This window comes from Lathamus discolor, chromosome 4 (genome assembly GCF_037157495.1).
Source record: "Lathamus discolor isolate bLatDis1 chromosome 4, bLatDis1.hap1, whole genome shotgun sequence".
Lineage (NCBI taxonomy): Eukaryota > Metazoa > Chordata > Aves > Psittaciformes > Psittacidae > Lathamus > Lathamus discolor.
In genome coordinates this window covers 17074061-17087640 of record NC_088887.1, presented here as the reverse complement: position 1 = coordinate 17087640, position 13580 = coordinate 17074061, and the positions used below count along the sequence as shown (strand labels likewise).

Below are 13580 nucleotides of genomic sequence, written 5' to 3'. Positions count from 1 at the left end.
ACCTGGATGCTGAAATTTAGATAGCCACATTCATTAGCTATATAAAGCAGATATACATTGCTGTTCAGGATTGCACTACATTACTTCCTTTAGGACTTGAAAATTATGAGAACCATCATCTGACCAGTACCCAGGAGAGGTCAGGTCCCCAGCCAAATAGTAGAAAGATGTAGATGTCATGCATGACATTTACCTCGAAGTCACAGATGGCTGCTGAGGCATGCACTCAGACAAAAGCCAATATGTAGGACAATATTTTAAAATCTATGCAAAATCACCATAGAGAGTGGAACAAAGGTCTTATGGGTCTGTTGCAGCCAAAGAGATGCAGAGCGCAGTTCTGAACTAATTAAGGTGTCAAGGATTTCCTAGTCTGTAACAGATGCTACAGAAGTTGTACCTACGGTTACTGCTAAGAGAGCTTCACATCAGGCAGAAAAGTACTCTTCTACTCATTATTTACTTTCTTGACAGGCATGATCATCTGCTCAGATGTGATGAAGAACTTATCCAGCCTCCAGGCTTTATCACATTTTGGGATTTTTCCTTTGTTCCAGCTCTCAGCATGAAGCATAAGCAGAGGGAAGGGTCTGAAAATGCAACTGCAGCTTGTACTCCTGTGTAGGGTGATCTCTGCAGGCAATGATGCTGAGCAGTATGGTGAAGAGCTGTAACTTACAGCTTGAAAAGGGTCCAGTCCAGTGCTCACAATCAGATATCCATAGGCTCTCGACTTTGCAACTAGCTGAGCCCTGAATTGACAACAATCAAATAGTTTTTCTCCCGAACAAATGGTGCATTTATCACCTGAGAGACAAGACCAGCCCCACAGGGTATTTATGTTCAACCCCATGTAACCAGGTTAGCCATTTCCAGTGGCATTGTTAGCTCCCTCATCACCATCGATTCATTCAGAACAAGCTCCTTTTACACTTCTCCCTAGCTGCTTGAGTCTACCACTAGAGTTGGTGCTATTCCTAAACTTCAAGAGGCATAATTCATTTTGCTGTCTTTATGGCTTTTCCACTTACTCTTAAAACACTTCTAAATACAGAAGATATACGGAAAGGCACTTAAAAGTCTGGTGAGTAGAGTTTTTAAGTTCAAATTATAGTACTTTAATACTTCACATGCAATGATCTCTTTGTAAAGTTTTCATAATGTCAGAGAAGTTCATAGAGTAAATTAGTTTGACTTCACTCAGAGGGCTAACATTTATAAATCTACAGTGCTTTCTGAATATATTTACTGCTGCAGAGAGGAAGGGGGGATCAAAGGACTCTCACATTTATTTCTGCCATCATTTCCCATCTTCAGCACAGTTAGAGCTTTGTATAAGTAGCAGTTTCCTGCTCCAGAGATGTCAGAAATTTTCTGGAGCCTGTTAACAGGACGTTAGATTAGGATATGGACAAACCTTTAAAAAAGTAGGTACTGCATATACGAAATGGCCCACGTAAGTCACGAATCCAGATTCACTTGCAGATTTATTGTATGCTGTATTTTGCAGTGTGGGTGTGAGAATAAAACTAGAATCTGTCTTTTCTGAGTGCGTTTCTCCCCCGCATATAATTTTAGCCTTGACAGTAACAAAAGGAGAGAAATAAACAGTGCAATATTAGTGATCAAAAGCATCAAAACACATGAGGAAAACGTCAAATTGTAAAAGATCACCGAAGTAACAGCAACAGCAATTTCTGGTTCTGCATGGCTTGATGTCTTAAGATTTTAAATCCCTAGAGCCTAGGAGGAGTTTTTTAGTTCTTAGCATGTCACATCCATGAAATGCCAAACCACCCAACAATGGGCCTTTTTATGCTCTGTAAGAAGAGAATTTATTTTTTCACTTGTCAGCAGCATTTCTCACTCTAGGACACTGCTATTAGAAAAGCTCCACCAGACTGAGACATACGATGACAGGAAAACTTCATGGTTTTGATAAAAAAGTTGATGGGAACCCAAAAATTTCACCACTACCGCAACACCACACCTCCCCCTCCCCCCCCCCCCCCCCCAAAAAAAAGGCAAAACTAAAACAACTCAACATTTTGTTTTCAACCATTGCTTATTTTCATGGAGTTCATAATTTTTGAGTATTTGAGGATGGTAGTACCATGAAGACTACATCCTGTCCTTTTTCTCTGCCTAATTTCCCATGCTACTGAATGAACCACCAATATGAAGAATCACAGATGATGTATTTCTGGGTGAGAGGAAGGCGGAGTGCAGAATTTGCCCCCATTATGTTATTACTTATACAGTGAAGGAACAAATGCTGTGATGTCCATGAATTTAGAACTGTTGGGGATGATTGTAGCCATCAGTCTTGGCATCTTCTGTAGTACACAGCACCAGTCTCCCCACTCATCTCTCCTTGCAGCCCAGCATATTTGAAGCACAACATTCCTTCTGAAAGATATCTGGTCTTGACTTAAGTAATTCCAGTGCCTGCAGAAAAAGGACAAGACCATTACTACAGTTAGTATTGAATGTTATTAATAATACTAGAAATCTAATGATGGGAGTGAGACCTCCTGAGGTGACTGTTCCCTTGCCCTACAGCAAGCTTAGCTACACTTGCCTGTTTCACTCCAGATAGCTCTGCCTAACCTGCTTTTTGAAGAATTCCAGTGCTGGAGGCTCTAGACCCTCCCTAGGAATCATAGAATGAGCTAGGTCGGAAAACACCCTTCAGATCATCCTTCCAGCCTTTACCTCAGGACTGACTGCCAAGTCCACCACTAAACCATGTCACTGAGGGCCTTATCCACACGGTTTTGAACACTTCCAGGGACGTGGCTCCACCACTTTCCTGGGAAGCCTCTTCCAATGCCTGAGCACCCTTTCAGAGAAGAAATTGTTCCTAATTATAATTGTTCTTAATATCCAATCTAAAACTCTTCTGGTGCAGCTTGGGGCTGTTATCTCTTGTCATATCACTTGTTACTTGAAAGAAGAGACCAGCCACCTCCTCTCTCCATCCTCTTTCAGGTAATTGTAGAGAGTGGTAAGGTCCACCCCAAGCCTTCTCTTCTTCAGACTAAACCCCCCAAAGTCGCTTCAGCCGTTCCTCATCCCACATGTGCTCCAGGCCCTGCACCAGCTTTGCAGCCCTTCTCTGGCCCTGCTCCAGAACCTCAATGTCTATCTTGTAGTGAAGGGCTCAGAGATGAGCACAGGATTCGAGGTGCAGCCTCACCAGTGCCCAGCGCAGGGGGACACTCACTGACCTGGTTCTGCTGGACACACTATTGCTGATACAGGCCAGGATGCTGTTGGCCTTGGCTGCTGTTGGCCTTGGCTGCCTGGGCACAAGCTGCTCATCATGGGTGGCCATCAATCAGCACTAGTCCTTTTCCACCAAGCAGCTTTCTAGGCACTCTGCCCAAAACCGTAGAAAGGGGTTGTTGGGACCCAAATGTAGGACCTGGCACTTTACCTTGTTGAACCTCATCCCACTGGCCACAGCCCCTGGATACAGCCTGTCCATATCCATTTGAAGAGCTTCCCACCCTCCAGCAGATCAACATTCCCAGCCAACTTGGTGCCGTCCTCAAATTTACTGAGGATGCACTCAATCCCCTCATCCAGATCACTGATAACTGAACAACATTGGCCCTAATACTGAGCCCTGAGGGGCACCACTATAGTGACCAGTCATCAGCTAGGTGTGACACCATTTACTACCACTCTGCCAGACAGCTAGCTTTTAACCCAGTGAAGAATACACCTATTCAGGCCATAGGCAGCCAGTTTCTCGAGGAGAGTGCTGTGGGAGAGAGTGTCAAATGATTTACTAAAGTCCAGACAGACAATGTCTACAGCCTTTTCCTCATCAACCACACAAACGCACCTTGTCATAGAAGGAGATTGGGTTGGTCAAGCAGGACCTGCCCTTCATAATCCTGAAGGAAGGTAGCACCTAGGACACAGGTGGGCCCTGGGGACAATATTAGGGCTTGGCCCACAGCACAAATCGTCCATTTCTTCTTTTAAAACATAAGAAGAGAGATTCATCTGCCATAATTTGAGAAGATTTTTTGTGAGGAAATACATTCAGTGTCTGTGGACTTCTGTAGAAATCAAAACTTCTCTATCATCTACTGTGTAGACTTTGTTGTTCCTTCGAATCCAGGATAAGGGTGTTCTAAAGTGGTTTTAAGACTTCATCTTCTTTTGTAAGAGTTATGGAATAGAAATGATGTAATCACCCACTTACCAGCTAAAATTTTGCTAATACTGATAGGTGTTAAAAAAATGCTATATGCTTTCTTCTGATCTACACTTGCAGTTTTGAGCTGCCAATTTGATGAGTTCAGTCAAAAGAGGGTATTTAGAAAGCAAATGAACCAGCAGTGGATACTTGTGAAAACCAGTCATGTTTCAGAAAGTCACTGTGCATATATTTGGGGAGATGGGAATTTTATTTTCGAACACAGCTCCCTAGGCAGCTTCCTGCACAATCTGGCATTGTCAGAGAGCAAAAAGACTTTAGGGGCTGTCTTACAAAACTGCTACATTTCTTTAGTCATAGAAGTATCCACAAATCAACAAAACCATGGCATTTACAAGCATCCTACCGCCTTCTGCAGCACTGTAGATGTTAGCACAGAAAGAAGGCAGAAGTGAACTTGTTAATCCTTATAAAATTGGAAAAAAAATGGCTTTCTAACAGAAATATGCAACCTGTGAGGAAATAAGCAGATAGACTTTCAAAACTACAGCACAGCAGGGTTTTGTTCCTTCCTCTTTTTAATTATCCTTTTTATTGTCTGAGCTAAATTTTAACAGGTAATTTAGTAGAGCATTGCGACTTTTTATTCATTACTGAATAATGATGCCATCAACAGTGTTACATTTGTTATTATTGTTATTAATATTATTATTGTTCTATTCCTTTATCTTCATGACCATATATTGGAGCTTCTGGAAAACAAGTGAATACACTACCAACAAAATGTATACATGGAAGTGTAACTAATATTTAAACATATTCACCTCTGTTCTAAGCAATGCTTGAATATCTTTTGCTTCTCTACTTCATGTGGTAATTTTATTTTCAGCCACTGATAATTTAGAATTGCTTTCTGCTTACATTATTAAACGCATTATGAATTTGGCAATGGGTGTCTTAGATCACCTGCATTCTCACTTTATGGTTTCACTGACTCTTTTTACAACATCAATGTATTTCCAAGGAAGGAGTGTAAAATATTTACTTGTAAAATCACTTAGCATCTTCTAGGAAAGGAAAGAAAATAAGAGTTGCTCATGCCATATAGGAATGTGTTGTGGTTTAAGTCTTGTCGTCAAGTCAGCCACACAGTTTCTCTCTCACTCCCCCCTTCTTGCTTTCCCCCTGCTCCCAGAAGGATGGGGAGGAGAACCGAGAGAATGTAACTCCCACAGGTTGAGATAAGAACAGTCCAGTAACTAAGGTATAACAAAATCATTACTGCTACCACCAATAATAATAATGATAAAGGAAATAACAAGGGAAGAGAATATAACACCTCACCATTCGCTGACCGATAACTCGCCCTACCCTGCCTGATACCTAGTCCAACCCTGCAGTGAACTAGCCCTTCCGGGTAACTCTCAGTTACATCCTGGGCATGATGTGCTGTGGTATGGAATACTTTGGTCAGTTTGGGTCAGGTGTCCTGTCTCTGCTTCCTTCTGGCTTCCCCTCCTCCCTGGCAGAGCATGAGGCTCAGAAAGTACTTGGTCAGACCAAACATTTGAGCAGTAACTAAAAATGTTGGTGTTATCAGCACTGTTCCCAGGCCAAAAGTCAAAAACACAGCACTGAACCAGCTACTAAGAAGGAGAAAAAATGACTGCTACTGCTGAACCCAGGACAGAATGCTACCAAGGATTTTGCTGTAGCTGGAGAGCAATACAAAGGACAGATTGAAACCATCCAAAAGCAGAACTTAACATCAGAACTGGAATTAGTTTTGAAAAAGTGTTTTTCTGTCTCCTGGCATCAGAAAATAGTTACCAAGCAACACTGTAGATATCAGTAATGCACACAGATCTATTCAAGTAAAAAATATTCAAACCATTGTCATTATCAGGGCAGCCATGTTATTGCTGGATGCGTAACATTTGGCATATGGACATTTTCATATTCTACTCCTTCAGAAAAATCTTCTGTGCCTGAAGAAGGTGCCCTTAGTATTACTTCTGTTAGATTAAGCTTGTAGGGATATGCCACCATCTGCTGTAGTTCCACCTGTATTTTACAGGGCTGATACAGTAACCGATGCCAACCACTGAAGGGCAAATAGATGGTGAAAGCATACACAGTATGTATGAGAAGAAGCAAAGGAATAGCTTTTTCCTAAGAAGACTTTTGCAATGAGTGGCATAGGATTTCAGCAAAAGCCTTTGTGTTGAATTGTTCAGTTATTCCTCAGGAAAATAACAAATAAATGGATTAGATCCAGAGTTATTTTGGAAAAGTAGAGTAGGTAGCAAAATTGCTAAAAGCATGTGTTGCAAGCTGGCTGCAGTATGGAAAAGAGTCATGTTACAGTGCCAGGGATTGTTATTCTCTTTCTATACGGCTTTGGGCAGATGAGCCTAGGATGTTGCTCCAGGTTGAGTCAAACTGTTGGGAAAAATCATAGCCTTTCAGGTTGGCTGCAAGAAGCTCTAGAGCTCCTGAAATCAGACAGTGTCATCTCCAAACCCCAGAAAATAGTCCTTCTCTCTGTTTGATGCAAAGATGTGTGCATTTGGAACCCCACTGGTCAGAACAAGACTTTCAACACTATATTGAGCTGGAATGTGTAGATGACACACAAGGACACACTATAGGCAGACAGCAATGATTGTTCTAGCGCAACTCAAGGAAAGGTCTAGCCCAAGGAAGGGCCCTGGGAGACCCTTTCAGAAAGGAGATTCAGTTCTGATAGCAATGCAAGGAGTATGTGGTTTTGAATTTCTTGTGAAGTGGTAAAAAGGAAGACTTCAACTACTCTTGAGAAGGAGCACAAGTTATCTGGTGTCCTCATCAAATTCTCCTGGATGAAACAGACAGTAAGACCCTGCTTCTTTCGCTTGACTGCTTGGGCCAAGTGGGGAAATGGTCTCGAGAACTCTGATAGAAGGAAGATAAAATTACAAGAATTCGAGGAAGAGCTATTGCCTAGGTGAATAGCTCTGGAGAGGACACCTTCAGCACTGGAAAGTGGGAAAATCACATCTCCTGAACCACCAGAGCCGCGGAGGGGACTTGACAGGACCTTGCCCAGGAGCCGGGCAAGGCTCACAGGGGTCGGCTCCAGGAGGGTCCGCCTCTAAGTGGATAAAACACAGCCCAGGGAGCTCGGTCCATCTGTCAGTGCGTGGCGCGGTGCTTGGAGCAGGCAGCGCGAGCTGGCAGATGAGCGCGCAGGTGAGCACGATGGTGAACACCTGCCTCGGGCCTGGGTCCTGGTCTGGGAGGTCAGCACTGGCTGCCCTGGCGGTGATGAGTGTCGCCTACCAGACGACGCTGGTGGAAAAGGAGGCTGCAGTACAGACCTCGGATTTCAGCAAGTGCCTCAACATGCCTCTGGAGGCGGGGTGAGCAGTGGACCTGGCTGTACACGGTGTGCCCTGATGGAGGACCTTCTGCAGCAGGGGGCTGAGCAGCGGGACACAGACAAGAGACTGAGGGATATTAGGGAAGGTGGGAGAGCGAACCTGCAGGCCACTGTGTAGAGGCTGCAAGTGTTATGCGTAGCACAGACAGGATGAAGGAGGGCATTAATTCATAAGGTGGGCTGATGCCAACCTTATGAAGTTCAACCACAACAAGTGCAAGGTCCTACACCTGGGTCAGAGCAATCCCAGGCACGGCTACAGACTGGGCAAAGAAGAGATTCAGAGCGGCCCTGCGGAGAAGGACTTGGGGGTACTGGTCAATGAGAAAATGAACATGAGCCGGCAGTGTGAGCTCACAGCCCAGAAAGCCAACCGTATCCTGGGCTGCATCAAAAGGAGCGTGACCAGCAAGTCGAAAGAGGTGATCCTGCCCCTCTACTCTGCTCTTGTGAGACCTCACCTGGAGTATTGTGTGCATTTCTGGTGTCCTCAACATAAAAAGGACATGGAACTGCTGGAACAAGTCCAGAGGAGGGCCACGAGGATGATCAGGGGACTGGAGCACCTCCCGTATGAAGACAGGCTGAGGAAGTTGGGGCTTTTCAGCCTGGAGAAGAGAAGGCTGCGTGGAGACCTCATAGCAGCCTTCCAGTATCTGAAGGGGGCCTATAGGGATGCTGGGGAGGGACTCTTTGTCAGGGACTGTAGTGACAGGACAAGGGGTAACAGGTTAAAACTTAAACAGGGGAAGTTTAGATTGGATATAAGGAGGAAATTCTTTCCTGTTAGGGTGGTGAGACACTGGAATGGGTTGCCCAGGGAGGTTGTGAGTGCTCCATCACTGGCGGTGTTCAAGGCCAGGTTGGATGAAGCCTTGTGTTGGATGGTTTAGTGAGAGGTGTCCCTGCCCATGGCAGGGGGGTTGGAACTAGATGATCTTGAGGTCCTTTCCAACCCTAACTATTCTATGATTCTATGATTCTATGATTAATCCAGGGGAGTAGGAACTTGCCACAAAATATAAAACAACAAAAAGAGGAGGAAGATGACAAAGAAAAGAAAGGGTCTTCCTCCAAAGCCCACCCAGAATGGCTTTGCAGGTCTGCAGGGAGCTAATGGAGGAACAACCAATTGCTGTACCAATACAGAAGACAACTACCAAGAAAATAATACCCAAGAAAATATGACGGTTGATAGTAGTAGGAGACTTGACTTTGAAAGGTACAGGGGCACCTATCTGTTGGCTTGACATGCTCTTGAGGGAGATGTGTTGCCTACCAGGGCTTCGGATGAGGGATATTGCTGAGAGGCTGCCTGGTCTTGTAAGTCCTACTGACTATTACCCACTCCTAGTGGTCCATGAGTGTGCCAGTAATATAAACAGCAGCAGTCTGGGAAGCATTAGGGAGAACTACAAAGCCTTGGGAAAGGTGGTTAGGGGCTCTGGGGGTCAGATAGTTTTATAATTGATCCTCCGTGTCAAAGGGAAGGACCTTGGAAAGGCCAGGTGAATTTGGCAGATTAATAGAACAGTGGTGACTTAGTCAGGGTTTTGGTTACTTAGACCACAGGACTTGCTTTGGGAAGCTAGGTCTACTGGACACTGGTGATGCCTGTTTGTCAAAGAAGGGGAAGAGCTGCTTTGGTCAGAGATTTGTTACCAGGCTGGTGAAGGCAGCTTTAAACTAGATGTGTTGTGGGAGGGGGGCACTGGTCCATTCAAACCGTATCAGTTGGATGCCAGCACCTGTGATGAATGCTTACAGTGATTCAGAGCTCTAGCCAATGAGTCTGCTTTATTTGGGGTGTGGCTCAGATGTCTCTACAGAAACACCCACAGTATGGGGAATAAACAAGAGAAAGTAGAGATGTGTGCACATCTACAGAGATAGGATATCATTGGCATAAGGGAACATGATGGGATGGCTTCCATGACTGGAGTGTTGGAATGGAAGGCTATAGGCTCTTTACGAAAGACAGGCCGGGCAGATGGGTGTAGATATTTATGTCAATGATTTGCTGGAGAGTATGGAACTCTGCCTGGGTACAGGTGATGAGCCAACTGAGAGTTTGAGGCATCCCATTTCTAGATAGCATCTGTCTCTATAAAACTGTCAATATCTGGAGCAATTTAAAACACCTTGAGCTTGGGCTGAATCAGCAAGTTGTAACTGTCAGCTTCTGCAGACAGTCCTGGGTCTGGCATTCATGAAAGTCTGGGGAGACAGGGAGTCTGCTTGCGCTGTTGTCAGTCTCCTGGTTCAAGCAAAACGAATGAAGCAGCCAGGGCTACTCTACTCACCTCAGTAGTGCAAAAAGCAGAAAACAGCAACAGCCAACAGGGAAGCAATACTGTTTTCTAGCTCCTCTCTTCTGCAAGGACAAAGGAAGCTGGGGAAGCCAGCAACCTCTCTGTTCCCTTGTTAAATCTGGACTGAAGGAGATGCATCTGTTTTAACGTGTAACTCTGAGAACATAATTTCAAATGATAGTGACATCTTTCTTTCTTAATGCAAATGCTTCTAAGGACTGCGGTTCAGATCCTCAAGGGGCACATGCTGTGGGTAATTAAAAGGTTCTGATAAACATAAAAGCAATCTTTTATCACAGCCATCTCTTGTCATAGGAAGTGGTAAGAGTATCTCTCTCACAGAATGATAAACATGCTAAGCTGCTGGCTACAATTTTTAAAGGCAAACCCTGTGACAGAGAGCCACACTGTGCATCTTACCTTGTAAAGATGTTACATGCTGTATGTGTCTGAACTTCTGTCTGTGCCTATCTTTTTATGCTGTGGAGAGAAAATTATTTGTTACAGTATTTGTACCCAATTTAATTTGAGGAATCAGTGAGTAGGAGGAGAAAGTGGAGGGAGGGAGGGGGGCAGGACCTGCTTCATTTACAGCTCTTAAAAATAGCATGTGAAGCCAGAGACTCATACAAAACTGAACTAGCCATCTTCCACACGCAATACATTTCCAAACAGAGGATATCTACAGTACTTCCCAATTATGTTCAGTTCACTGCAGCAGGTGACCCCAATTTCTTTGAAAAATCTTTATAACAGTTCTTTTCAGAAAACCTGCATGGGGTGCTGAGAATAAAAGTCAAGGCCATAGAGTTTCTCTTACTTGGGCTTTTTTTCAAATAAAAGTGTGTGTATTACATGACCAGGGAGAGAGATGGAGGACAAAGATGTGACACCTGCACACGGGAATTTAGGGTCAGCTGAAGATTATCAAAATGGAATTTGCAGACATCTGTTGTATTCACCACCTGAAGGGCCTATGCCCTGCCTCTATTCTTTTCTCTTTCTACTCTTTTATGTCCTGTGGCTGCTGTGGGTTTTCCCTGCTCTTGGCAGCCTGGTGGGGTTGATGCTGCTGGGGGGCCTCGGTAGTGGGGATGTTGTCCTGGTGGCAGCTGCATGTGAAGGTATGTTGTGGGCCCCTGGGCTCAGGAGACATCAGCAGCCCTGGTGTACCAGGGAGGCCTGTGCTCACCCCAGCAGCATACAGCCACATCCTATGGCTTTTCTCCTGAATGCTTTAGCTCCCGCCTGGCATATCCATATAGTGGGCTGCACTGTATGAAACCCTCTTGTTGTGTGCCTCCAAAGTAGCTGTGTGGTGTGAGGTCCTTCAAGTAGATGGAGCTGGCTGGAGGAAGGGAGAGTCTTATAGCCTGTATTTGGCTTAGCACTTCTCTAGCTGTATGTCTGTGCCCTTGTTAAAAGAATGGGCTCACTGTAGTTTCATGGGTGATTTCAGAGCAATGTGATATTGCTTAATATGCATGTTAGTAGTGTTGGCATGCAAATGATGCAGTGTAATACAGAGGGCACAAATGAAATTTGCTGATGACACCATGAGGAGGCACCAGTGTAAAGAGCATCAGGCTGTCATAGGGGGAGAACTGCATGACCTAAGGGGGAAAAATAATAGAAGTGGAATTAAATTTTATAGTACAGAATGTAAACGACCCTGGGCTTGGGGGCTATTAGCACTTTTTTTGCTTTATGCTGGGAGCTCATTAGCTAGGGCTGACTGATGCTGAAAAGGATCTGGGTGTGTTGGCCATGGGACAACTGAGAGCCACCAGAGCTGCAGCAATCCAAATGTGCATCTGACAGGGTATTTCCAGTGGAGATGAGGGAGAGTTCATGCCATTTTACAAGGTACTGCTGAGACCTTATCTGCAATACTGTCTCCAGTTTTAATCAGCCATATCTAAGAAAGATGAATTCAAATGGGAGCAGTTTGCAATGGAAGGATAAGAGGTATTTGAAAATGGAGAAAAAAAAGGTTGAAAATCATCATGCTGGAAGAAAATGGCAAACGGAGTTGGAATTTGTCTTATTTGTTACTCCAGCTCTTGTTTTTTTCGTATTGCTTTAGCATGCTGGATATTTAAATGCTAGATAAACAAAGTACAATTTGTTTTATAACAGAGAATGTCTCCTCTATCAATTTGCAATAAAAAAATATGTGTAGCTTTGTGCTAAAACGGCCAATTTAAATTGGATTCCAAAGTTATAGTTCAGCCATCAGCTTGAAGTTTGTTGAAACATGGACCTGAATATCTAAAATAATTTCCAGTGGCCTATAAATCACTTTATGAAATTTGGAAGTGTGTACAGAAATGACTCCCAAGTCAGCAGATGTTAATGAAAATAAAAAAAAATGAAGTAAAAAAAGGAGAACTTACGCATTTCCGTAACAGCCTCAATTCATTGTTATACCTACTAGAACATACACTATTCTTAAGCAACCAGAACTGTACTTCATCATCCTTGTGCCACCACCACACACTTTCTTGGCTGATTTGTCCTCCTTTCACTCCTTCTTCCACACAGATGCCATCTGTATGGAATGGCAGGCTTGTGCTCCCTGACCCGAAACTGGAACAGGACATCTTTCCAATCTAAACAATTCTATGATTCTATGACCTTGATCATAAACTAAAAATGTTAGAGCTGTCTCCTCTCTCACCTTTTGCCCTGGGTGTCTCTGATGGCAGGGAGCTGAGGGATGGTAAGGTTCTGGGGGCTTAGCAGTGCCCAAATCTCTCCCCAGCTGTCCTGTGGTCAATGTAGGACCCGTGCAGCTTGTGATGATGCTTTCCGTACTCAGCTTCCACAGAGCCAGTCTAGAGATATGTATCTCTGGGTGACTTACAGCTTCATCTCTGGGGGGTTACAAGGAGTTGAACTGTTGGCTAAGCACAATTTCCTGAAATGTCTGTCCTTTTTCCATGGACTGGTTGAGGAGAGGAAGTTTCTGAGGGATGGTATCACTGGTTTCCTTCTCCACAGCTTTTCACAGGAAGAGTGAATTTTGCTTTTTGCACAGAAATCCTATTCCTAATTCTGATAACAGACACACTCCCCTGTATTTGGGATTGGACCATCTGGTTACAATATGAAAGTTAATGGATGTTAAACTCAAGCAAACTGTGGTCTTCTCCCAGAAACTGCTTGTTTTCCCCGGTTTTGCATCCACCCTCTCTCCATGCAAGCTCTGAAGATGAATGATGGTTCCTGTGAGAAGCATCACAGTTGCCTGCTCTTTCACTTACTGTCAACACTCTCTGTTTAAAGGCTTTACTGGGACTTTTGGGGGAAAGCTTAAATGAATGAAAGGTCTGAAGTACTGTTTTATTAAATCAACAATGTGTGAGCAAACATTTTCTTAAAGGCATCTTTAGGGCAGGGAGCAGGCTGCATCTAGAAGGAGTAACCCTGTGTCCTGCTGTCCTCTGTTCTTTTTCCTGAGGGACACTCACAGTCTCTTCCTTCTCACCTAACCTGACATGCATATACTGCTTGGCTAAAATCTGAATGTTCCAATTGTGTGACAGATGAGAATAGGGTTATGTTTAAGGAACACCTGTGTCTTTATAGCAGGTAACAGCAAGTTCCTTCCCTATATTGTTACCTGCCCAAGTGCTCACCCAAAATTACTGGATGCATTTGAGGTATAGAA

The 13580-nt window shown here is 44.1% G+C and overlaps 1 long non-coding RNA gene across 1 annotated transcript in view; it reads right to left on the bottom strand.

Annotated features, from left to right (window-relative positions):
• Positions 1 to 2133: 2133 nt before the first annotated feature.
• LOC136012573 (uncharacterized) overlaps positions 2134 to 13580 on the bottom strand; it is a 59989-nt gene continuing 48542 nt past the window's right edge. The window contains exons 2-3 of the long non-coding RNA XR_010611829.1: positions 10328 to 10387; positions 2134 to 2448 (exon numbers count right to left, since the gene is read on the bottom strand). This is a non-coding gene — a long non-coding RNA (uncharacterized LOC136012573). The remainder of the gene's footprint in view (positions 2449 to 10327; positions 10388 to 13580) is intronic.